This window comes from Henckelia pumila, chromosome 1 (genome assembly GCF_033568475.1).
Source record: "Henckelia pumila isolate YLH828 chromosome 1, ASM3356847v2, whole genome shotgun sequence".
Lineage (NCBI taxonomy): Eukaryota > Viridiplantae > Streptophyta > Magnoliopsida > Lamiales > Gesneriaceae > Henckelia > Henckelia pumila.
In genome coordinates, this window is record NC_133120.1 from 131,832,059 (window position 1) to 131,858,104 (window position 26,046).

The 26,046-nt window shown below is 38.6% G+C and overlaps 1 protein-coding gene across 1 annotated transcript in view; it reads right to left on the reverse strand.

The window, feature by feature from the left end:
- The window catches only part of LOC140875906 (short-chain dehydrogenase/reductase 2b-like), a 71,886-nt gene extending 46,200 nt beyond the window's left edge, over positions 1–25,686 (reverse strand). The window contains exon 1 of the mRNA XM_073279739.1: positions 25,679–25,686. The gene's annotated coding sequence lies outside the window, so the exon portion shown is untranslated. The remainder of the gene's footprint in view (positions 1–25,678) is intronic.
- Positions 25,687–26,046: the final 360 nt, after the last annotated feature.

Below are 26,046 nucleotides of genomic sequence, written 5' to 3' on the forward strand. Positions count from 1 at the left end.
TACCTTTCATTCTCGAGTTGACGATGTTCCACATCTGAATAGGAAGTACAACAACAACGCCTACAAGAATCTGATCATTCAAACATCAATCATCTTTACTCACATTCGCTTCCATCTTGATCACTTCTTCTTCGGTTTCAAGTTGAGGTTCTTGAGTCAATAGTCTCCTATTAAACTCTGAAACATATCATCAAAAACATGCAAATCAAACCTCATTCTATTCAATCATTTCAGAATTGAATCAAACTCATCAATATAGATTCAATCAACATCATTTCAAACTTCAACTTTTTCTTATTCGATATAACTTGGAGTCTTGCATCGTTCATCTTTCAAACGTGACTGAAACTGAGAAATAAAAATTCTATATCATCGCTAACATTTCACTCACATCTCAATTCAATCTTTGGTTATCAAAACTGATCTAAAACATCAACCGGTGTTGTAGCGATTGAAAATCGGGAACCGATTCGGTACCGAATTCATTTCTAATCAATTCAATCATTCGTATCACTTATATTAGCTGAATTCATCATTCAATTCATCATATCAGCAGTTAAATATATCAAATGTAAGCTGGACATCATAACAAGTTCATTCCTTAGTTCATTTTCAATCCAGCTTCGATATATAACGGCATACGAATTCAAGAACACAAACATCAAGTCATAATCTGATCTCTGCCAAATTTCGTTCTTCAAAACATGCCAAGATAACAAAATACTTACATTAAATCGAAGCCCTCATTGCAAGGATTCCAGAACATCTTTCGGAATTGAAATCGTACGAGCGAAACAAAAGTTATCGACGTTTGAAAATCGAAAAGCAAAGGAAATGGAAGAAGGGTCGAGCTCCTCTGTTCTCATTTCTGAATATGATATTGACATACACGTATCAAGGCTGAGTAAGCTTCAGAAAATCGGATATGTATTGAATATTTGCAATTTAGTCCCTCAAGTCTTCATTAATTGCAATTCAGTCCTCGGCCTTCTTTTTAATTCAATTTAAATCCAAAATAATTTAAGAATATTAGAATTAAAATCGAAACTCTAAATATTCCCAACATAAATATACTTGGATTAAAATAAATTAAATTCTGATTAATTAAATAATCCCGACCGTTTGCACTTTAGCCCTTGCAACTTTGATATTTTCAAATCAGTCCCTGATTGGGTTGTATCTTCAAAATTAATCTTTGTTAATTCCCGAAACATGGAATTTAATCTTAAATCCCATAAATATTCAAATCGAATATTTATTCTTTTAATTTAAGAATTCTCGGAATTTAATTCTCAAAATTCGTAAATTCTCAAATTAAATATTTTCGGCTCGAAAATTAAATCTTTCATTTCCATAACTTCTCAAATCAATATTAGCCCTTAATATGGAATTTAATTCTCAAATTCCATAATTAATAATTTAATATTTTCGGGCCTTACAGGAACGCTTTAGCCAAATCTCCCCATGTTATGATAGAACCTGCAGGTAAACTATTCAACCACGATTTAGCTTTGTCTCTTAATGAAAAAGGAAATAAACGTAGACGAATAGCGTCATCAGAAACTCACTGTTGTTTGAAAGTATCACAGATTTCCAAGAAGTTTTCAATATGAGCATTAGGATCATCAATGGTAGATCCACCGAATTGGACTGTGTTCTGGATCATCTGGATGATTGCCGGCTTTATCTCATACTGATTTGCTGTCACTGTTGGTCTAACGATACTCGGTCGAACATCTTCAATAGTGGGTATACCACAGTCCATCATGGATCTATACACAGGTGGATTATTAGCTTCGCCATCACCGTTATTGATGCGTGGTAGTTCGTTTTCTGCCATCTCAGCTCGTTGTTGTCTTCGTCTCTTTCGAAAGGTTCTCTCGATTTCTGGATCAAAGGGTACAAGTTCTGAGCGCAAGGATGGTAGCATGCACCACGAGAAAATCCTGCAAAGGTAAGATGGATAATTCGTGAGAATATGAAGTGAAATTAAAGAAGATATCTAAGCAGAAAATTGTAAATCAAAAGTCTCCGGCAACGGCGCCAAAAACTTGATCGAGCTTTACTTGCACTATGAATCTCAGAAAATAATTGTATCTCGCAAGCTCGAGATAATCGCAAGTGCACGATGCAAATTATAATATAATATGTGAATATGAGTATCGTCCACAGGGACTAGTGCACAACTTCTACCTAAATACTAATCCTTATTTCACTTTTACGAAAAATGAGTATTGTTTTTATTAACTACTTAATGACAAGAGAATTAACAAACTCAGAAATAAATAAAAATCTAGAATTGAATCAATCTTAGTGAATTAAATTCAAATGATGGAGATAATGTTGAGATTGTCGGGTCACCTTCCCCTAGTCGACTCTGAAAATTGCTTCCAACAACCAATTCACGTTTTTGACAAGATTCCCTAATTCATTAACATACTCTTTCAAGTTATGCTAAACTAATTTGATGCTATGAAATAATCAAATGTCTTCAATTATTTATCATAGATGATTGCATTCACAACTTGTGGAATCCCTTAGCTTTCGACCTACTGGACTATCACTATCAACATGTACCCAATTTCATATGTTTATATAAATTGTAGATCCATGAATCATGCTATTTGTTCCTATCATGAAATTTTCTTTCGAAATAAAACATGATATAAAAATATTGAGAGAGTTAGCTACGCTCCAACAATGCAAAACAAATCAATAGCATAATTAAACATTCATTAGAAGTCAAAAACCAATATTCGTGAGTCGACAACTAGGGTCGGATCCCCTAAATCTCAACACAAGAGGTTTAGCTACAAATAAAACTCATAACTAACATCAAAATGTTTTCTTCAAAACAAAAATAACAGAAAAGAATTTAAGAAGAAGAGAAGAAATTGCTTCACGATTGTTCTTCACTCCTCCCGCTCCGTTTCTCTAGTTTCTGATATTTCCACCGCCAAGAGATGTGCAAAAAAGATATTATTAAATTCTAAAAATCAATCCCTATTTATCTCCAAGAGTCCTTGCTTTGCAATTTTCCTTTTTTTACTCAACGACCTGCGCCATGGCCTAAGAATGTCACTCTATGGCGCGAAAAGTTCTGTCTCCATTCTTCACTTTTTCCCAGTTCACGCTATGGCACAGGAAACATCACGCCAAAGCGTGAAAAGTTCTGTTTTCTTTTTTTTTTTATAATCCACGGTTTATGCCATGGCGCAGGATATGGCAGGCTATAGCGTGAAAATATCTGCCTCCAGCTTTAACACAGCACTTTTCGAGCTCCGTCTTCCGTCTTTTTCCTACAAAACAACTGAAACGCATGAGTGCATACTATAAAGCTTGAAAACTCGAATTTTAAACGGAAACATGAAACGAACGACAAATCACATGGTCAATGGAACCCAAAATAATCTAACTTAGCATGCATTTTTGGGTTCTATCAAGCACCCATTTATTTCTTAATTTTAAAAAAAAAACAGACATTGATTTATTGGGTATCAAGGCTACAACATTTACATCATCTATCATAGCAGTCGAATTTCCATCCTTTTCTGTTATAAAATTGAAACCAACATCTTTCAGTAGCTTGCTGATTCAGACATCAAATCCAGTGGCACCTCTTTTGTGAACCATTTTAGATATGGTTATGATGAAGACAGAGGTCCAGTTGAACTTAACAACTGAGTGAATAGAAGTCATGACCTGGACCTTTTCCTTTGTCAGTTTTTCAAAGGTTCCTCCCTTGATCAAAATAGTCTTAGCCACAATATAAGCTAGAACTTGAAATTCATCTTCAACAGCTTTTTGAGACAAGATGGAGAAAGTTATTCACCAGAAAAGGTTTTCAGGCATGCATTCATTTATTCTTTTGATACTGAAGAAAAATCAGTAATCCTAGAAGTTGGGAGAGAGAATGTATATGACAACTGAGCTTAATCTATTACCAAAGTCTTCTTACAAGAATAATAGTCAATAGATGATCTTTCCATAATTAGAAATGGATTTTTTTACCATAATATTAATTTCTTATTTCATTCTTCATTTTTTGGTATGCTGCATTTATCTTTCATTTTTAGTTCTTAACTTGCTAACTTCTGCTTTTAGAGCTTCACAGCTGCTTTGCTGTATGCAGTTGAGCTTACTGTTTTTCTCCTTTAAGCTTTTATTTTCAGTCTTAACTTCCTCAAATGATTGAGAAAGTATTTGATATTATTTTACCATATCATGCAAAGCATTAACTAAATCTAATTTTGTAAAGTTTTTAGAGTTAAAATCAAACACATCATCGTCATTTTTTTTTGGATTAGCATAAGCCATAGGCATTGAACTTTGTTATAATCACTATCACATGACTGGGATTTTGAATCAGAGGACTCAAAACTAGAATTTTCCCACTTGTATTTGTAGTCTTCTTGTAGTGACCCAACCCGGATCCACTACCTAATCAGAGTTATAGTAAAAGCGCACGCAATAAAGGCTTAAAGCATAAAGTGCGGATAATTAAAATACAACAAATCAATCGGCAGAATACAACCGACGATATCACAAGTGTATAAGTACTGTTATACAATCAAATCGAAGGTTTAGGGTAAATAAATCCCTACCCTCTACAACCTCACACCCTCTCAAGCTCAATCCTGCTGAGAGCCGCCTGGACCGTCCAGCCTCAAACCTGCCCCGCCACAAGGTACACAACGAATACCCAAACACAGGGGCGTGAGCTAGAACGCTCAATACGAAGCAATGATATAAATACAAATATGCGCACACAGATGATTTAAAACTCAAGTGAAAACACTTGCTCATGGAGCCGAGAATATACAGTACCGGCTAGAGAGCGACTCCGCGAGGTACTCGTATACTCCATATCAGGGCTGAGCCAAACCCATCCTGACCCGAATCCAAAACAGGATACAAGCCCCATATGGAAACTGTCATACCTGAATCGAGTCCAAAAATGAGATCATAGTTCCCTATGGAGACTGTCAATGACTCACATCTCTCCGGATGCAGTCATACATAAAATCATGCATGTGCTAAGACGGTAAAACATGCTAAAACATGATAAAGCATATAGCACACTCATGCAACATACATGCAAATATATCATGCCGGCTATCTCGGTCAGTACTTACGTACCTCTAACACTGCTGGACAAACCTAGCTCCACTGGCCTATACTCCAAGCCTACTAGTCCAGTCTACTGCTACTACAATGCAAATATCCATGCATCAACAATAAAGCTCTAAAAGCCTTAACTAAGATAAAGCGTACTCCTAAATATTTTTAGGATGCCAAAGCTATACCTGCGTCCGTTGTTAGCCCTTTGCTGTCGATAGCCTCAAAACTAGGCCATAGCTCCGCGACGACGCCTAGATCACTAAGCCACTTCCGGATTACCTATAGGACGCCTAGATCTCCCTAGATCTGAGTTAGAAGGCTTAGGAATCAGAGAGAAGAGAGGGAAAGGTGCACTCCAAATGAACCCTCGGCCCCCATATTTATAGACAACGTTCGGAGCCTCCGAACCTGGTTCGGAACGTCCGAACTCGATCGGAACTTCCGATCGCCCCTTCGGAGCTTCCGATCGCCCTATATTACGTCAGCCATGATGTCACCTTGATGACGTAAGCAACGACGTGTACACTGTGAAAGAGTAGGTGCCCGGTGAGCCAACTTGTGGCTAAGGGCTTTGATGACTCTTTGTATAAACAATCTTTTGTTTAATATAATTTACACTTTTATTAATGGAAATGACTTTATCTTTCTTCATATTGTTATATTGTGATATACTATTGTTGTTTTGATAAAGACCTTGAATATACTATAGTGTATGTAAGATGTGGTAGAACATGGAGATGTCTATCATGAAACACATCTTATAGTCACTGTGTATTCTAAACTGTTCCTAGTCGATTGAGCCGTCCGATAATAAGGATAAGGATCGCTCAAGTTTGAGACTAGCATTTGCGATGCAGAGTACCACGTTTCATTGGTAAGGAACATAGAGATGTTCGAAGCATGCAAATGGATATTCATACGATGAATGATCGAACTACCCTATCCGAACTTTCCAAGTGGTTATCACTTATCGAGTGGATAAAGTTCGCGGTTTTGGTTGTACACCATTAGTCCTTACTAATTGAAACATCATTGAGACTCTATATGCTAGTACTGTGCTTTGACTCGTTTACCGACTCTATTGGGGTCATCAGGTGTCGGGATTGGGTACAGTTACAACACATATAGGAGTCGATGCTTTGTTGTCAAGGATTCACCACATACTTGCGAGTGTGGATATCCTATGCGATCTGAGGAGATATTAGTGTGACGAATCTCTGGCCAGAGTACATGATGTGTTTTAAGAAATTGTTTCTTAGTAACACATGCGATGTCACTATTTGATCTTCAAGATGTATTGCATAGTTATCGAATCTCGAACGACTCTCGATTTACCAATGGTTATTGATTCGATCGGGATATATGGATGAAGGGACCGTACTGTACGCTAACCAAAATCTATTGGTTCTTGCAGGCACTATCAGTGATACCTAGGGAATCATGGGGCGATGTTGCTAGGCGCTCTTACCATGATTCGATGGGCAAGTCGGAAATTGTTGTTCCGAGTCACAAGGAGTTGTGAGCCCACGGCTAGCTGTATCCCTGAACCATTGAGGGTCACACAGAGTAATGGATTTTTAATCCCCGTTGAGATAGTTAAATTTAAAGAGTTAAATTTAATGAACAAAGAAGTTGGACTTCTTATTTAAGAGTAGAGGAGTAAGATTTCCTAAAATGACATAGGGATGGGCATTTTTGGAAACCACTGAATTCGGATTCAAAAAAAATTTATTTTGACTTTAAAAGGTACAGAAATGGTTTCTGTACACATTGGTGAAATCGGTTTATCAATCGAAGTCATGATGAATTTTATATTAATTTCTGAACATGCGGGCTTTGCTTGTCGGGCTTGAACTTATGACTAATGGGCCCTAAGCTGTTAGCGGCCTACATTATAAATAAGTTATTGCAATACAGAAATTACACACAACAGGTCACAATTTTTCAAAAACCCTAGTAATTTTCTCCAACAGTGGCCGCCCCCCTCCCCTCTGCTCAGGAAAATCCAGCCTGTGAATTTTGAATTACAGTCTGGTTTAACGGATCAAATTCGTTAATTCTCTTCGTAGAAACTTTTGATAGATTTTCTAGTGCAATCTATCAGAGGGATTAATTATCCGTTCGTGGACCTGATTGAAGAACAGTTCGTCCATCAGTTCCAGGGATATACAACAAGAGCAGAGCAATCTTTTGGTGTCCATAATCTCGATTCGAGATTGAAGGTAAAAATTTATAATTGTTATTTAATTTTTACACACACAATTTAATCGTTAAGTTTTGATACCCATTATGGAATCGTTCCATATAAAATTTTAAACTTCCGCTGCACCGGGTATCAATTCTGATTGATCTGATCGCCGCGTTCTCCAACAGTGGTATCAGAGCCAGGTTGCTCAGATCAAGCGATTAAATTAATCGATTGTACAAAAATTTTTAAGCCTCGGTTTTTGAAACAAAATAAATATTTTAAAAATAAAATTTTTTTCGGGCAAAACCCGGGCAGCGATTGGATCGCTGCCCGGGGGGGGGGGGGGGCAGCGATGGTCGCTGCCCTGTGCGCTGCCCAGCGCAGCGCAGGGCGGTGCAAGGCGCTGCCCAGGGCAGCGATCCTCGCTGCCCGGCCCGAGCCCCTTTGGGGCGCGGGCAGCCCGGGAGTGTCCTGGGCGGCCCGCGAAAAATTATTTTTAATTTTTAAATTAAAGTTTTAATATGTTAAAATTCTATTTTTGGTCCGATCGAAAATTGTTTTTGATTGGTCCACGAGGCGTCGGATCGAATTGTTCGAGTCCGAAAATTTTAAAATTGATTTTTGGATAAATTTGAATTTTTGGAAAATTTAAATATTTTATCCGTTAAATTGAATTTTGAAATTAATTATTTTTGGTACAATTGATGATAAGATATGATCTTATAGATATATTGAGTAAAATATGATTTTATGTATAAAATTGGATTTTATAGATAAAATATGATTTTATTTGATAGAAAGATAAAATATGATTTTGTATGTAAAATAAGATTTTATATATGGAATATGATTTTATCCTTTTAAATTTAAATTGCCATTGCATGTTATCCAATAAACTAATTTTGAATTAAATGTTATTGGATAAGGATGATCGATTGCCATGACCAATTTTGTAGGTGTATGTTAGGAATTTACATTTGTTTTTATTGTTGTTGGATTTATTAATGGGCCTGGTTTATGGCCTAATATGAATTGTCATATGTAATAAAAGTGGGCTTGGTTTATGGCCCGTTCCCACCCCTTAAAAATGTATCCCCTACTTGTCATTGTTATTTATTGTAAATACATTAGATTTAGTGGGAGATGAAGATTTGAAGACGGAGGTGGGCCCAGCAGACAATAAAGACAGAAGAAATGTAAATTGGAAGCACAATGTAATTGGATTGCATTGCATACTGCATATTACCTAGGATTGGACTAAGACTCGTGATTGGCAACCATGGGTCGATTAGAAATGTAATCGATCATCCTATATAATATGTCATATTATTGTTATATGCATGTTTTAGACAAAATTGTGTGAATCCGACAAGCATACAAAATTTTAAAAATGATGAGACAAATTTTCAAAATTAAAATCCCTCATTTTAAATATGATTTAAAATTGATATCAAGATAAATAAAGGAAATTTAAATTTGTTTAAATGTTCCTACCTTCCATCAATGATCAATGTATGAGATGCTACCCGCGGATACGGTGGGGGGGCCCGTTCGTCGGAAAGCTGTACATTGGATCGACACATGTTGTAAGTTGGGTGGAACTCCCATGGGATCGGCTCATATTATTGGGGGATCCACATGGCGACCGTCCATCACAACTTAATATTGATGGGTCATCTTGACATGTCACAATAAACGGCGTCATATTATTGGGCCCTTATTGGACATGAGGTAAAAACGTGGAGGTTGCTTTGGAAGCAATTGGGCTCTACCTTTTGAAAATTATGGTTGGCTGATATTATTCGGGACCATAGTTTGTCAATTGGACTACATGTTCTCACTAAGGAAAACAGTTTCCCGTTTTCACTAGAGGGTAGTGAAATCGTTAAAATAGTGGGAGTGAGATTCATAAAATAAATTTCGCCTATTTTATGTCTTAGTAAATTAATTAAACAAATCACTGATATTTGTCTGTTTCTTTTCAGTATTTCATAAAGATGAATTCGCGTAATCCACTTTTCTCGATCCTCGAACAAAATAAATTAACTGGCGCAAACTATACGGAATGGTTCCGTAAGTTGAAGATTGTCTTGACTTCGGAGAAGATGCTCTACGTGTTAGAAAAATCTCCTCCGAAGGAAGCACCAACTGACATAAGTCCGGAAGAGTTAGCCAAACTTGATACATGGTGGGACCATGATATCAAGGCCAAATGCTATATGCAAGCCTCGATGTCTGATGAACTCCAGAGGCGATTTGAGGACACCGTGAATGCTGCTGACATTCACGTACAACTCAAGGAACTTTTTGGGGCTCAATCGAGGGCTGAAAGGTTCGCTACTGTAAAGGAGCTAATGACGTGTCGCATGCGTGAAGGGACTTCGGTCCGTGATCATGGGGTACGAGTGATTTGGCTCATACAGAAGTTGGTAACCCTTGATTTGGTGTTGGAGCATGAACTCAACGTGGACTTACTACTTTTATCTCTTCCTTCTTCGTTTGACGGATTTGTGGTGAATTTCAATATGAACAAGATAGAGGCCTCCCTTGAAGAGATGGTCAATATGCTTGTGACATATGAATCCACTTTAAAGAAGGATAAACCGGCTTTCTTGGTGGGCTCCTCTTCTTCTGCTAAGAAGGGGCCAAGTACAAAGGGTAAGAAACGTTCTGCCCCACCCAAGAAAATCGAACCCGAGAAGAAGTACAAGACAAAGGCTTCAAACATGGAAAAGTCCAAGGATGTTTGCCATTACTGCAAGAAGCCCGGTCATTGGAAGCGTAACTGCAAGGAATATCTAGAGCAGTTGCGAACTGCGAAGGGTATGTTCTATATTGAAATAAATGTTTCACTTAATACTACTTCTTGGGTATTGGATACCGGATGTGGATCTCACATTTGCAATGATTTGCAGGTGATGACAAGAAGTCGCAGGCTTAGAATGGTTGAGACCCAGCTGAGGCTCGGAAATGGTTCCAGAGTTGAAGCTAAAGCTGTGGGAGATATTTATTTAATTTTGCAGAACAGTTTTAAGTTACTTTTGAGAGATGTTTTACTTGTTCCGGATTTGATTAAAAACATTATTTCTGTTTCTATGCTTGATAGAGATGGTTATTCTTGCAATTTTGTGAATGGGATTTGCAATATTTACAAGAATGAATGTTTGATTGGAAATGGACAACTTGAAAACGATCTATATAACTTAAAACTAAAAGACGTTCCAATAAATTATGTTGATAAACCGACAACAACAAACAAAAGGAAAATCGATAGTCAAAACCCGGCAAACCTTTGGCATGCTAGGCTAGGTCATATTTCCTCAAGGAGGATGAACAAGCTAGTGGGAGAGGGCATGTTTGATATGTCTGATATTAACTCTCTACCTACTTGTGAATCCTGCCTGAAAGGAAAAATGACTAAATCTCCTTTTAAGGGGAAACCTGAGCGTAGTCAAAATCTGTTGGATTTGATCCATACAGACGTTTGTGGTCCATTTAGAATTGGTACTCAATATGGCACACCTACTTCATTACCTTTACTGATGATTATTCAAGGTATGGGTATTTATATTTAATGAAATATAAGTCTGAAGCATTTGAAAAGTTCAAAGAATTCAAGGCTAAAGTAGAAAACAAGCTAGGTAAAAGTATTAAAGCACTTCGATCGGATCGAGGTGGAGAATACTTAAGTACCGAGTTTTTGGACTATCTGAAAGAGAATGAGATTCTCTCTCAGTGGACTCCTCCTATGACACCTCAGCTAAATGGTGTATCGGAGCGTCGTAATCGAACTTTGTTGGACATGGTTCGATCCATGATGAGCTTCACTGAGCTTACACCTTCGTTTTGGGGCTATGCGCTTGAAACGGCGGTATTGTTGTTGAACAACGTCCACACTAAAGAAGTGGACAAAACACCATACGAGTTATGGAATGACAAAGCTCCTAAGTATTCGTACTTGAGGATTTGGGGATGTCCTGCTTACGTGAAGCAGACAGTGGGAGAGAAGTTGGATAGTCGATCCACCTTATGTTATTTTGTAGGGTATCCGAAGAATTCAATCGGATATTATTTCTATCATCCTGCTGAAACAAAGGTGTTTGTTTCAAGGAATGCCACCTTCTTGGAGAAGGAGTTCTTATTGGATAAGAAAGGCGAGATGATGGAACTCGAAGAAATTCGAGAAGAACCCGAAATACAAAATAACGATCCTACACCTCAGGAACCATTGATAGACACGCCTGTACCTAGAAGATCCGAGAGGACTTCTAGACCTCCTATTCGATATGGTCTTCTTCTTGAAGGGGATCAAGATGAACCCGATGTTGGATGTGATCCAAGAAACTTCAAGGAAGCAATTTCTGATGCGGATTCAAATTTATGGCTTGAAGCTATGCAGTCGGAAATAGATTCGATGCATACAAACCAAGTTTGGTCTTTAGTAGATCCTCCCGATGAAATTGTTCCAATAGGGTGTAAATGGATCTACAAGAGAAAGCTTGGGCCTGATGGTAAGGTATTGACCTACAAGGCGCGATTGGTGGCGAAAGGTTATACTCAAAGACAAGGAGTTGACTATGATGAAACCTTTTCACCAGTTGCAATGTTCAAATCCATAAGAATCCTTATTGCCATAGCTGCTTGGTATGACTATGAGATATGGCAAATGGATGTGAAGACTGCTTTTCTTAATGGAGACATTAAGGAAGAAATCTATATGAAGCAGCCTGAGGGGTACACATCCATGGGAAGCGAGCATAAGGTATGCAAGCTTGAGAGATCAATTTATGGTCTAAAACAAGCATCAAGAAGTTGGAACCAGAAATTTGATGAAACAATAAAGGATTTTGGTTTCATCAAGAACCCGGAGGAACCATGCGTGTACAAGAAAGTAGTTAAGGATGCTGTGACATTCTTAGTACTTTATGTTGATGACATCCTACTCATTGGGAATGACGTAGGGATGTTGCAGTCAATAAAGATATGGTTATCAGGTAGATTCTCGATGAAGGATTTGGGTGAGGCATCCTATATTCTAGGGATACAGATCTATAGAGATAGATCTAAGAGAATGATAGGACTCACTCAATCAACCTACATCGACACCATATTGAAATGGTTTTCAATGGATGGGTCCAAGAGAGGACATCTACCCATGTGTCATGGAGTTTCTCTATCCAAGTCTATGTGTTCCAAGACTGATGAAGAGATAGAGAAAATGACACATGTACCATATGCGTCAGCCATAGGTAGTATCATGTATGAGATGATATCTACCAGACCGGATGTAGCATTTGCTCTGAGTGTCACAAGCAGATATCAAGCTAATCCCGGTCAAATGCATTGGAAAGCCGTGAAGGACATTCTTAAGTACTTACGAAGGACTAAGAATATGTTCATGGTATATGGAGGAAGAGAACTAAAATTGGAAGGCTATACTGACTCTAGCTTCCAAAGTGACGTGGATGACTCGAAGTCAACCTCTGGATTTGTGTTCATGCTCATTGGCGGTGCTGTCTCTTGGAAGAGTTCCAAGCAGGACACCACAGCGGATTCCACCACTGAGGCAGAATACATTGCAGCATCAGCTGCTGCTAAAGAGGCCGTTTGGATGAGGAATTTTGTCCAAGAGTTGGGCATCATTCCTGAAGTTGTTGGTCCAGTCCCGGTGTACTGTGACAACACGGGTGCCGTTGCTCAGGCAAAGGAACCAAGGTCTCATCAAAGATCCAAACACGTACTGAGGAAATACCACATCATCCGGGAGATTTTGGAAAGAGGAGACATCACTGTCGAAAGAGTGGCCTCTGCAGACAATATCGCTGATCCACTTACTAAGCCCTTGCCAGGACCATTATTTGACAAACATCGCAAAGCAATGGGATTACGTAGTGTGACTAGTTGGCTTTAGGGCAAGTGGGAGATTGAAAAAGTAGGTGCCCGGTGAGCCAACTTGTGGCTAAGGGCTTTGATGACTCTTTGTATAAATCAATCTTTTGTTTAATATAATTTACACTTTTATTAATGGCAATGACTTTATCTTTCTTCATATTGTTATATTGTGATATACTATTGTTGTTTTGATAAAGATCTTGAATATACTATAGTGTATGTAAGATGTGGTAGAACATGGAGATGTCTATCATGAAACACATCTTATAGTCACTGTGTATTCTAAACTGTTCCTAGTCGATTGAGCCGTCCGATAATAAGGATAAGGATCGCTCGAGTTTGAGAATAGCATTTGCGATGCAGAGTACCACGTTTCATTGGTAAGGAACATAGAGATGTTCGAAGCATGCAAATGGATATTCATACGATGAATGATCGAACTACCCTATCCGGACTTTCCAAGTGGTTATCACTTATCGAGTGGATAAAGTCCGCGGTTTTGGTTGTACACCATTAGTCCTTACTACATGAAACATCATTGAGACTCTATATGCTAGTACTGTGCTTTGACTCATTTACCGACTCTATTGGGGTCATCAGGTGTCGGGATTGGGTACAGTTACAACACATATAGGAGTCGATGCTTTGTTGTCAAGGATTCACCACATACTTGCGAGTGTGGATATCCTATGCGATCTGAGGAGATATTAGTGTGACGAATCTCTGACCAGAGTACATGATGTGTTTTAAGAAATGGTTTCTTAGTAACACATGCGATGTCACTATTTGATCTTCAAGATGTATTGCATAGTTATCAAATCTCGAACGACTCTCGATTTACCAATGGTTGTTTATTCGATCGGGATATATGGATGAAGGGACCGTACTGTACGCTAACCAAAATCTATTGGTTCTTGCAGGCACTATCAGTGATACCTAGGGAATCATGGGGCGATGTTGCTAGGAGCTCTTACCATGATTCGATGGGCAAGTCGGAAATTGTTGTTCCGAGTCACAAGGAGTTGTGAGCCCACGGCTAGCTGTATCCCTGAACCATTGAGGGTCGCACAGAGTAATGGATTTTTAATCCCCGTTGAGTTAGTTAAATTTAAAGAGTTAAATTTAATGAACAAAGAAGTTGGACTTCTTATTTAAGAGTAGAGGAGTAAGATTTCCTAAAATGACATAGGGATGGGCATTTTTGAAAACCACTGAATTCGGATTCAAAAAAAAATTATTTTGACTTTAAAAGGTACAGAAATAGTTTCTGTACACTTTGGTGAAATCGGTTTATCAATCGGAGTCATGATGAATTTTATATTAATTTCTGAACATGCGGGCTTTGCTTGTCGGGCTTGAACTTATGACTAATGGGCCCTAAGCTGTTAGCGGCCTACATTATAAATAAGTTATTGCAATACAGAAATTACACACAACAGGTCACAATTTTTCGAAAACCCTAGTAATTTTCTCTAACAGTGGCCGCCCCCCTCCCCTCTGCTCAGGAAAATCCAGCCTGTGAATTTTGAATTACAGTCTGGTTTAACGGATCAAATTCTTTAATTCTCTTCGTAGAAACTTCTGATAGATTTTCTAGTGCAATCTATCAGAGGGATTAATTATCCGTTCGTGGACCTGATTGAAGAACAGTTCGTCCATCAGTTCCAGGGATATACAACAAGAGCAGAGCAATCTGTTGGTGTCCATAATCTCGATTCGAGATTGAAGGTAAAAATTTATAATTGTTATTTAATTTTTACACATACAATTTAATCGTTAAGTTTTGATACCCATTATGGAATCGTTCTATATAAAATTTTAAACTTCCGCTGCACCGGGTATCAATTCTGATTGATCTGATCGCCGCGTTCTCCAACAACTGAGTCCGATCTCGCCGATGGAGCTTCCGATCTCGATCGGAGCTTCCGATCCTGACTTCGGAGCTTCCGATCCACTTCGGATCCTCCGAACTCCTCTTCGGACCGTCCGATCTGAAAGAGTGGGTGCCCGGTTAGCCAACTTGTGGCTAAGGGCTTTTATGACTCTATGTAAAACAATCTTTTATTTAATATAATTTACACTTTTATAATGACATTGACTTTATCTTTCTTCAAATTGTTATATTATGATATACTATTGTTGTTTTGATAAAGACCTTGAATATACTATAGTGTATGTAAGATGTGGTAGCACATGGGGATGACTATCATGAAACACATCTTATAGTCACTGTATATTCTAAACTGTTCCTAGTCAATTGAGCCGTCCGCAAATAAGGATAAGGATCGCTCGAGATTGAGACTAGCATTTGCGATGCCGAGTACCAAGTTTCATTGGTATGGAACATAGAGATGTTCAAAGCATGCAAATGGATATTCATATGATGAATGATCGAACTACCCTATTTGGACTTTCCAAGTGGTTATCACTTATCGAGTGGATAAAGTCCGCGGTTTTGGTTGTACCCCATTAGTCCTTATTACTTGAAACATCATTGAGACTCTATATGCTAGTACTGCACTTTGACTCGATTACCGACTCTATTGGGGTCATCAGGTGTCGGGATTGGGTACAGTTACGACACATATAGGAGTCGATGCTTTGTTGTCAAGGATTCACCACATACTTGCGAGTGTGGATATCCTATGCCATCTGAGAAGATATTAGTGTGACGAATCTCTGGCCAGAGTACATGATGTGTTTTAGGTTAATGGGTTATCCTAGTAACACATGCGATGTCACTAATAGATCTCCAAGATGTTATGCATAGTTATCGAATCTCGAACGACTCTCGATGCACCAATGGTTGTTGATTCGATCGGGATATTTGGTTGAAGAGACCGTACTGTACGCTAACCAAAATCTACTGGTTCTTGCAGGCACTATTAGTAATACCTAGGGAATCATGGGGCGATGTTGCTAGGCGCTCTTACCATGATTCGATGGGTAAGTCGGAAATTGTTGTTCCGAGTCACAAGGAGTTGTGAGCCCACGGCTAGCTGTATTCGTGAACCATTGAGGATTACACAAGTAATGGATTACTAAAACCCCGTAGAGATAGTTAAATTTAAAGAGTTAAATTTAATGAAAGAGAAGTTGGACTTCTTAACTAAAGGAAGTGGGATTTCCTAAAATGACATAGGGATGAACATTTTTGGAAATCACTGAATTCGGATTCAGAAAAATTATCTTGACTCTAAAAGATGCAGAAATGGTTTCTGTGCACATTGGTGAAATCAGTTTATCAATAGGAGTCACGATGAATTTTATATTAATTTTTATAACAACGGGCTTGGCTTGTTGAGCTTAAGTTATGGATTATGGGCCCTAAGGAGTTAGAGTCCAAATATAATTATAACTTAATCCAGTCTAGAAATTATCTATAAATAGAACTGCAGTGTTCGAAAATTGTGTGTGATTTTCAGTCTTGAATTTTCGAAAATCAGTCTAGATTATTCAAGAGGATTTTCGAAATCCTCTGTCCCTTTCGGAGAAAATTCGGCTTGTGATTTTTATGAAAAATTACAATCTGAATTAACAGATCATATCTGTTTATTCTCTACGCAAACTTCTGATTGATTTCTAGTGCAGTCAATCAGAGGGTTTTGTTTTCTATTCGTGGACCTGATTGAAGAAACGTTCGTTCATCAGTTCCTGGGATATACAACAAGAGCAGATTAAATTCTGTTGGTGTCCATAATCTCGCTTCGAGATTTTAAGGTAAAATATTTAATTGTGATTATTTATTTTACTTACACAAATTTAATCATAAAAGTTTTGATACCCAGATATGGAATCGTTCCATATTAATAAAATAAAATTTTTAAACTTCCGCTGCACCGGGTATCAATTCTAATTGATCTGAACACAGTTTTCCTACAGTGGTATCAGAGCCAGGTTGCTCAGATCAAACGATTAAATTAATCGATTGTACAAAATTTTTAAGCCTCGTTTTTTTGAAACAAAACAAATTTTTTAAAATCAAAATTTTGACGGGCAAAACACGGGCAGTGCACGGCGCTGCCCATGGGCAGCGATGGGCTGCCCAGCCCGAGCTCCGGTAGGGGCACGGGCTGCCCGGGATTGTCCCGGGCTGCCCGGAAAATTAAAATTTTATTTTTTAAAAAATTTTTAATTTTTGAAATTCTAGTGTTTGATCCGATCGAAAATTATTTTTGATTAGATCACGAGGCATCAGATCGAATTGTTCGAGTCCGAAAATTTTAAAATTGATTTTTGGATAAATTTGAATTTTTGGAAAATTTATAAATTTTATCCGTTAAATTAAATTTTATAAAATTAATTATTTTGGTACAATTGATGATAAGATATGATCTTATGGATGGATAAGATAAAATATGATTTTATCTTTTAAATTATGATGCCTTTGCATATTTATCCAATTATTTAATTATTGAATTAATTAATGGATAAAGGATGATCAATTGCCATGACCAATGTTTTAGGTGTATGTTAGGTGATTTACATTTGTCTTATTGTTGTTGGTGTTTATTAATGGGCTTGGTTTATAGCCCAATATGATTGTCATATGTAATAAAAGTGGGCCTGGTTTATGGCCCGTTCCCACCCCTAAAATGTATCCCATATTTGTCATCGAAATTTATTGTAAATTTATTAGACTTAGTGGAAGACAAAGATTTGAAGAAATGGTGGGCCCAGCAGACAATGAAGACCGAATAAATGTAAATTGGAAGCACAATGTAATAGGATTGCATTGCTTACTTACATATCACCTAGGATTGGACTTAGACTCGTGATTGACAACCACGGGTGGGATCGATCATCCTTAAATAATATATGATATTATTGATGTATGTATGTTTAGACAAAATTGTATGAATCCCGCAAGCATACATAAATTGCATGATGAGACAAATTTTCAAAATTAAAAATCCCTCATTTTAAATATGATTTAAAATTGATATCAAGATTAATAAAAAGGGAATTTAAATATTGTTTAAATATTCCTACCTTCCATCAACGATCAATGTATGAGATGCTACCCGCGGATACGGTCCGGCTCATATTATTGGGGGGCCCGTTCGTCGGAAAGCTGTACATTGGATCGATATATGTTGTAAGTTGGGTGGAACTCCCATGGGATTGGCTCATATTATTGGGGGATCCACATGGCGACCGTACATCACAACTTAATATTGATGGGTTATCTTGACATGTCACAATAAACGGCGTCATATTATTGGGCCCTTATTGGACATGAGGTAAAAACATGAGGGTTACTTTGGAAGTAATTGGGCTCTATCTTTTGAAAATTATGGTTGACTGATATTATTCGGGATCATGATTTGTCAATTGGACTCCATGTTCTCACTAAGAAAAACAATTTCCCGTTTTCACTAGAGGGTAGTAAAATCGTTAAAATAGTGGGAGTGTAATTCATAAAATAAAATTCGCCATATTTTATGTCTTAGTAAATTAATTAAAAAAATCACTAATTATTGTCTGTTTCCTCTTCAGTATTATATTACGATGAATCCACGCAATCCACTGTTTTCAATTCTCGAACAAAACAAATTGACTGGCGCAAACTATACGAAATGGTTCCGTAAGTTGAAAATTATTCTAAACTCGAAGAAAATTTTCTACGTGTTAGAAAAGAATCCTCCAAAGGAAGCACCGGCTAATATAAGTCCGAAATAATTGGCAAAACTTGATCAATGGTGGGACCATGATATCAAGGCTAAATTCTATATGCAAGCTTCAATGTCTGATGAACTCCAGAGGCGATTTGAGGATGCCGTGAATGCTGCTGACATACACGTGCACCTCAAGGAACTTTTTGGAGCTTAGTCAAGGTCGGAGAGGTGTGCCACCGTCAGAGAGCTCATGACGAGCCGCATGCGAGATGGGACTTCGGTCCGTGAGCATGGGGTGCGCATGATTGGGCTCATTGAAAAGTTGGTAACACTCGACTTGACTTTGGAGCATGAACTTAGCGCGGACTTGTTGCTTCTATCACTTCCTTCATCGTTTGATGGTTTTGTGATGAACTTCAATATGAACAAGATAGAGGCCACCCTTGAAGAGATGGTCAATATGCTTGTCACATATGAAGCTACACTAAAGAAGGATAAATTGGTACTCTTGGTTGGCTCCTCTTCTAACTCTAAGAAAGGACCAAGTGGAAAGGGTAAGAAACGTTCTGCCCCGCCCAAGAAGATTGTACCAAATAAGAAGGAAAAGGCCAAGGCTTCAATTGGAATAAAAGATGAAAACGTTTGCCATTACTGCAAGAAATCCGGTCATTGGAAACGTAACTGCAAGGAATACCTCGAACAGTTGCGAACTGCAAAGGGTATGTTTTACATTGAAATAAATGTTTCGCTTAATAATTCTTCTTGGGTATTGGATACCGGATGTGGATCTCACATTTGCAATGATTTGCAGGTGATGACAAGAAGTCGTAAGCTAAGGATGGGTGAGACCCAGCTAAGGCTCGGGAATGGTTCTAGAGTCGAAGCCAAAGCTATAGGAGACATTTATTTAGTTTTGCAAAACAATTTGAAGTTATTTTTGAGAGATGTTTTATATGTTTCGGATTTGGTCAAAAACATTATATCTATTTCTATGCTTGATAGAGATGGTTTTTCTTGCAATTTTGTAAATGGGATTTGCAATATTTACAAGAATGAATGTTTGATTGGAAATGGACAACTTGAAAACGATCTATATAGCTTAAAATTAAAAGACGTTCCAATTAATTATGTTGATAAACCGGTGGCAACAATTAAAAGGAAAAACGATAGTCAAAACTCGGCAAACCTTTGGCATGCTAGGCTAGGTCATATTTCCTCAAGGAGGATGAACAAGCTAGTGGGAGAGGGCATGTTTGATATGTCTGATATTAACTCTCTACCTACTTGTGAGTCCTGCCTAAAGGAAAAAATGACTAAATCTCCTTTCAAAGGGAAACCTGAGCGTAGTCAAAATCTGTTGAATTTGATCCATACAGATGTTTGCGGTCCATTTAGGATTGGTACTAAATGTGGCAACACCTACTTCATTACCTTTACTGATGATCATTCTAGGTATGGGTATTTATATTTAATGAAATATAAGTCTAAAGTATTTGAAAGGTTCAAAGAATTCAAGGCTGAAGTAGAAAACAAACTAGGTATAAGTATTAAGGCACTTCGATCGGATCGAGGTGGAGAATACTTAAGTACCGAGTTTTTGGACTATCTAAAAGAGAATGGGATTCTCTCTCAGTGGACTCCTCCTATGACACCTCAGCTTAATGGTGTTTCGGAGCGTCGCAATCGAACTTTGTTGGACATGGTTCGATCGATGATGAGCTTCACTGAGCTCCCACCTTCGTTTTGGGGCTACGCGCTTGAAACGGCGGTATTGTTGTTAAACAACGTCCACACTAAAGCAGTAAATAAAACACCATACGAGTTATGGAATGGCGAAGCTCCTAAGTATTCGTACTTGAGGATTTGGGGATGTCCTGCTTACGTGAAGCAGACAGTGGGAGATAAGTTGGATAGTCGATCCACCTTATGTTATTTTGTAGGGTATCCGAAGAATTCAATCGGATATTATTTCTATCATCCTGCTAAAACAAAAGTGTTTGTTTCAAGGAATGCCACCTTCTTGGAGAAGGAGTTCTTATTGGATAAGAAAAGCAAGATGATGGAACTCGAAGAAATTCGAGAAGAACCCGAGATACAAAATAGCGATCCTACACCTCAAGAATCATCACAAGACACGCCTATTACTAGGAGATCCGAGAGGACTTCTAGGCCTCCTATTAGATATGGTCTTCTTCTTGAAGGGGATCAAAGTGAACCCGACATTGGATGTGATCCAAGAAACTTCAAGGAAGCAATTTCTTATGCGGATTCAAATTTATGGCTTGAAGCAATGCAATCGGAAATAGACTCGATGCATTCTAACCAAGTTTGGTCTTTAGTAGATCCTCCCGATAGAATTGTTCCAATTGGATTCAAATGGATCTACAAGAGAAAGCTTGGGCCTGATGGAAAGGTATTGACCTACAAGGTACGATTGGTGGCAAAAGGTTATACTCAAAGACAAGGAGTTGACTATGATGGTGTACAAGAAAGTAGTTAAGAATGCGGTAACATTCTTAGTACTTTATGTTGATGACATCCTAATCATGGAGAATGATGTAGGGATGTTGCAATCAACAAAGATATGGTTATCAGGTAGATTCTCGATGAAGGATTTAGGTGAGGCATCCTATATTCTAGGAATTCAGATCTATAGAGATAGATCTAAAAGAATGATAGGACTCACTCAATCAACCTACATCGACACCATATTGAAAAGGTTTTCTATGGATGAGTCCAAGAGAGGACATCTACCTATGTGTCATGGAGTTTTTCTATCCAAGTCTATGTGTCCCAAGACTGACGAAGAGATAGAGAAGATGACACACGTGCCATATGCGTCAGCCATAGGTAGTATCATGTATGGGACGATATCTACCAGACCGGATGTGGCCTATGCTCTGAGCGTCACGAGCAGATACCAAGCCAATCTCGGTCAAATGCATTGGAAAGCCGTGAAGGATATTCTTAAGTACTTGCGAAGGACTAAGAATTTATTCATGGTTTATGGAGGGAGAGAATTGAAGTTGGAAGGCTATACCGACTCTAGCTTCCAATGTGACGTGGATGACTCGAAATCAACCTCTGGATTTGTATTCATGCTCAATGGCGGTGCTGTCTCTTGGAAGAGTTCCAAGTAGGACACCACAGCGGATTCCACCATTGAGGCAGAATACATTGCAGCATCAGCTGCTTCTAAGAGGCGGTTTGGATAAGGAAATTCATCCAAGAGTTGGGTGTAATTCCTGAAGCTGTTGGTCCAGTCCCGGTGTACTGTGACAACATGGGTGCCGTTGCTCAGGAAAAGGAACCAAGGTCTCATCAGAAGTCCAAACACGTACTGAGGAAATACCACATCATCCGGGAGATCGTGGAAAGAGGAGACATCAGTGTCGAGAGAGTGGCCTCTACAGACAATATCGCTGATCCGCTTACTAAGCCCTTGCCAGGACCATTGTTTGACAAACATCGCGAAGCAATGGGATAACGTAGTATGACTAGTTGGTTTTAGGGCAAGTGGGAGATTGAAAGAGTGGGTGCCCGGTTAGCCAACTTGTGGCTAAGGGCTTTTATGACTCTATGTAAAACAATCTTTTGTTTAATATAATTTACACTTTTATAATGGCATTGACTTTATCTTTCTTCATATTGTTATATTATGATATACTATTGTTGTTTTGATAAAGACCTTGAATATACTATAGTGTATGTAAGATGTGGTAGCACATGGGGATGACTATCATGAAACACATCTTATAGTCACTGTATATTCTAAACTGTTCCTAGTCAATTGAGCCGTCCGCAAATAAGGATAAGGATCGCTGGAGATTGAGACTAGCATTTGCGATGCCGAGTACCACGTTTCATTGGTATGGAACATAGAGATGTTCAAAGCATGCAAATGGATATTCATATGATGAATGATCGAACTACTCTATTCGGACTTTCCAAGTGGTTATCACTTATCGAGTGGATAAAGTCCGCGGTTTTGGTTGTACACCATTAGTCCTTATTACTTGAAACATCATTGAGACTCTATATGCTAGTACTGTACTTTGACTCGTTTACCGACTCTATTGGGGTCATCAGGTGTCGGGATTGGGTACAGTTATGACACATATAGGAGTCGATGCTTTGTTGTCAAGGATTCATCACATACTTGCGAGTGTGGATATCCTATGCGATCTGAGGAGATATTAGTGTGACGAATCTCTGGCCAGAGTACATGATGTGTTTTAGGTTAATGGGTTATCCTAGTAACACATGCGATGTCACTAATAGATCTCCAAGATGTTATGCATAGTTATCGAATCTCGAACGACTCTCGATGCACCAATGGTTGTTGATTCGATCGGGATATTTGGTTGAAGGGACCGTACTGTACGCTAACCAAAATCTACTGGTTCTTGCAGGCACTATCAGTAATACCTAGGGAATCATGGGGCGATGTTGCTAGGCGCTCTTACCATGATTCGATGGGTAATTCGCAAATTTTTGTTCCGAGTCACAAGGAGTTGTGAGCCCACGGCTAGCTGTATTCCTGAACCATTGAGGGTTACACAAGTAATGGATTACTAAAAGCCCGTAGAGATAGTTAAATTTAAAGAGTTAAATTTAATGAAAAAGAAGTTGGACTTCTTAACTAAAGGAAGTGGGATTTCCTAAAATGACATATGGATGAACATTTTTGGAAATCACTGAATTCGGATTCAGAAAAATTATCTTGACTCTAAAAGATGCAAAAATGGTTTCTGTGCACATTGGTGAAATCAGTTTATCAATCGGAGTCACGATGAATTTTATATTAATTTCTATAACAACGGGCTTGGCTTGTTGGGCTTAAGTTATGGATTATGGGCCCTAAGGAGTTAGAGTCCAAATATAATTATAACTTAATCCAGTCTAGAAATTATCTATAAATAGGACTGCAGTGTTCAAAAATTGTGTGTGATTTTCAGTCTTGAATTTTCGAAAATCAGTCTAGATTATTCAAGAGGATTTTCGAAATCCTCTGTCCCTTTCGGAGAAAATTCAGCTTGTGATTTTTATGAAAAATTACAATCTGAATTAACAGATCATATCTATTTATTCTCTATGCAAACTTCTGATTGATTTCTAGTGCATTCAATCAGAGGGTTTTGTTTTTTATTCGTGGACCTGATTGAAGAAACGTTCGTTTATCAGTTCCTGGGATATACAACAAGAGCAGATTAAATTCTTTTGGTGTCCATAATCTCGCTTCGAGATTTTAAGGTAAAATATTTAATTGTGATTATTTATTTTACTTACACAAATTTAATCGTAAAAGTTTTGATACCCAGATATGGAATCGTTCCATATTAATAAAATAAAATTTTTAAACTTTCGCTGCACCGATCAATTCTAATTGATCTGAACACAGTTTTCCTACACGATCTACCTTGGACTATTTAGGTACATTTTAGTAATTAATTACCTTAATTACCTCGATTAATTGCGGGTCACTACATTCTCCCCTACTTAAGAAATTTCGTCCTCGAAATTTAAGTCTTAGAGGAAAATAGGAATAGTAAACCAAATAATCTTATTACAACTGAAGAAGTACAACTTGATATAATGAAATACAAAATCTCAAAATAACTCGGGGTCCTCGGCTAACATCTGGCTCTCCAACTCCCAATTAGCTTCCTCTGTCCCTCTGCGTCGCCACTGCCTCAACAAGGACACGTGGAACACATTGTGGATCTCCGAAATATCGGGTGGCAAGGCCAGACGATAAGTTACATCCCCAACCTTCTTGAGAATCTCGAAAGGACCAATAAATCTAGGTGTCAGCTTACCCTTGTGACCAAACCTCATCACCTTCCGGAAAGGTGACACACACAAGAATACATACTCCCCTATCTCAAAATGAAGTGGCCTGCGGTGAGTGTTCGCGTAGCTAGCCTGTCGATCCTTGGGCTTCCTTAATCCTGCGTCGGATTAACTCTACTGCATCAATCATCTGCTGAATCAGCTGAGGACCCTCAACCTGACGCTCCCCAACCTCGTCCCAAAACAAAGGTGTACGACAACGGCATCCATAAAGAGCCTCAAATGGTGCCATGCCAATGCTGCGATGGAAACTATTGTTGTAGGCGAACTCCACCAAGGGTAAATGATCATGCCATGCTGGACCAAAATCCATCACCGCCGCGTGAAGCATATCCTCTAGAGTGCGAATAGTACGCTCACTGTCCGTCCGTCTCTGGATGATAAGCCGTACTCAAGCTCAAAGTAGTACCAAGGGCTCGCTGGAAACTACACCAAAATCTCGAGGTGAATCTCGGATCTCCATCGCTGACAATGCTCAACGGAATCCCATGCAATCGAACAATCTCCCGCACATACAATTGCGCCATCCTATCAAAGGTGAAATCGCGGTTATAGGGAAGAAAATGCACTGACTTTGACAACCGATCCACGACAACCCAAATAGCATCACAATTCCTGGAAGACATAGGCAAGTGGGTGACAAAGTCCATCGTCACATGCTCCCACTTCCATTCAGGAATCTCTAAGCTGTGAAAAAACCCTTCGGGTCGTCTAAAATCTGCCTTGACTTGCTGACACACAAGGCATCGGGACACAAACTGATAGACACTGTGCTTTATCCCTTTCCACCAAAATCGAGTGTGAAGATCCTTATACATCTTCATGTTGCCTGGATGTACAAAGAATCGACTGTGGTGAGCTTGCGATAAGATCTCATCCTTCAAAGTAGAATCCTCGGGTACCACAACTCGACCAGAAAGACACAACAGACCGTCTCCTTGCAAATGGAAACCAGAAGTATTATCACCTTCAGCCAAACGGGTTAACTTCTGCGTCTTCAGATCAGAATTCTGAGCTTCCCGGATTCGTTGATACAACGCTGGTTCTGCAAGCAAAGAAGAAACACGAATCCCTTGCTGTTCTTTCTTATGACGGAATGTGAATCCTAAAGAACAACACTTTTCCACTGCCTTCCGTACCGAATTGGTACGAAGGGAACTCGCATAGACTTTGCTACTAAGTGCATCAGCAACGGGATTTGAAGAACCTGGATGGTACTTGATCTCACAATCGTAATCCTTCAACAGATCCATCCAATGACGCTGCCGCATGTTCAACTCAGCCTGAGTGAACAGATACTTCAAACTCTTATGATCGGTGAAAATCTCAAATTGTTCTCCGTACAAATAGTGACGCCATATCTTAAGAGAAAAG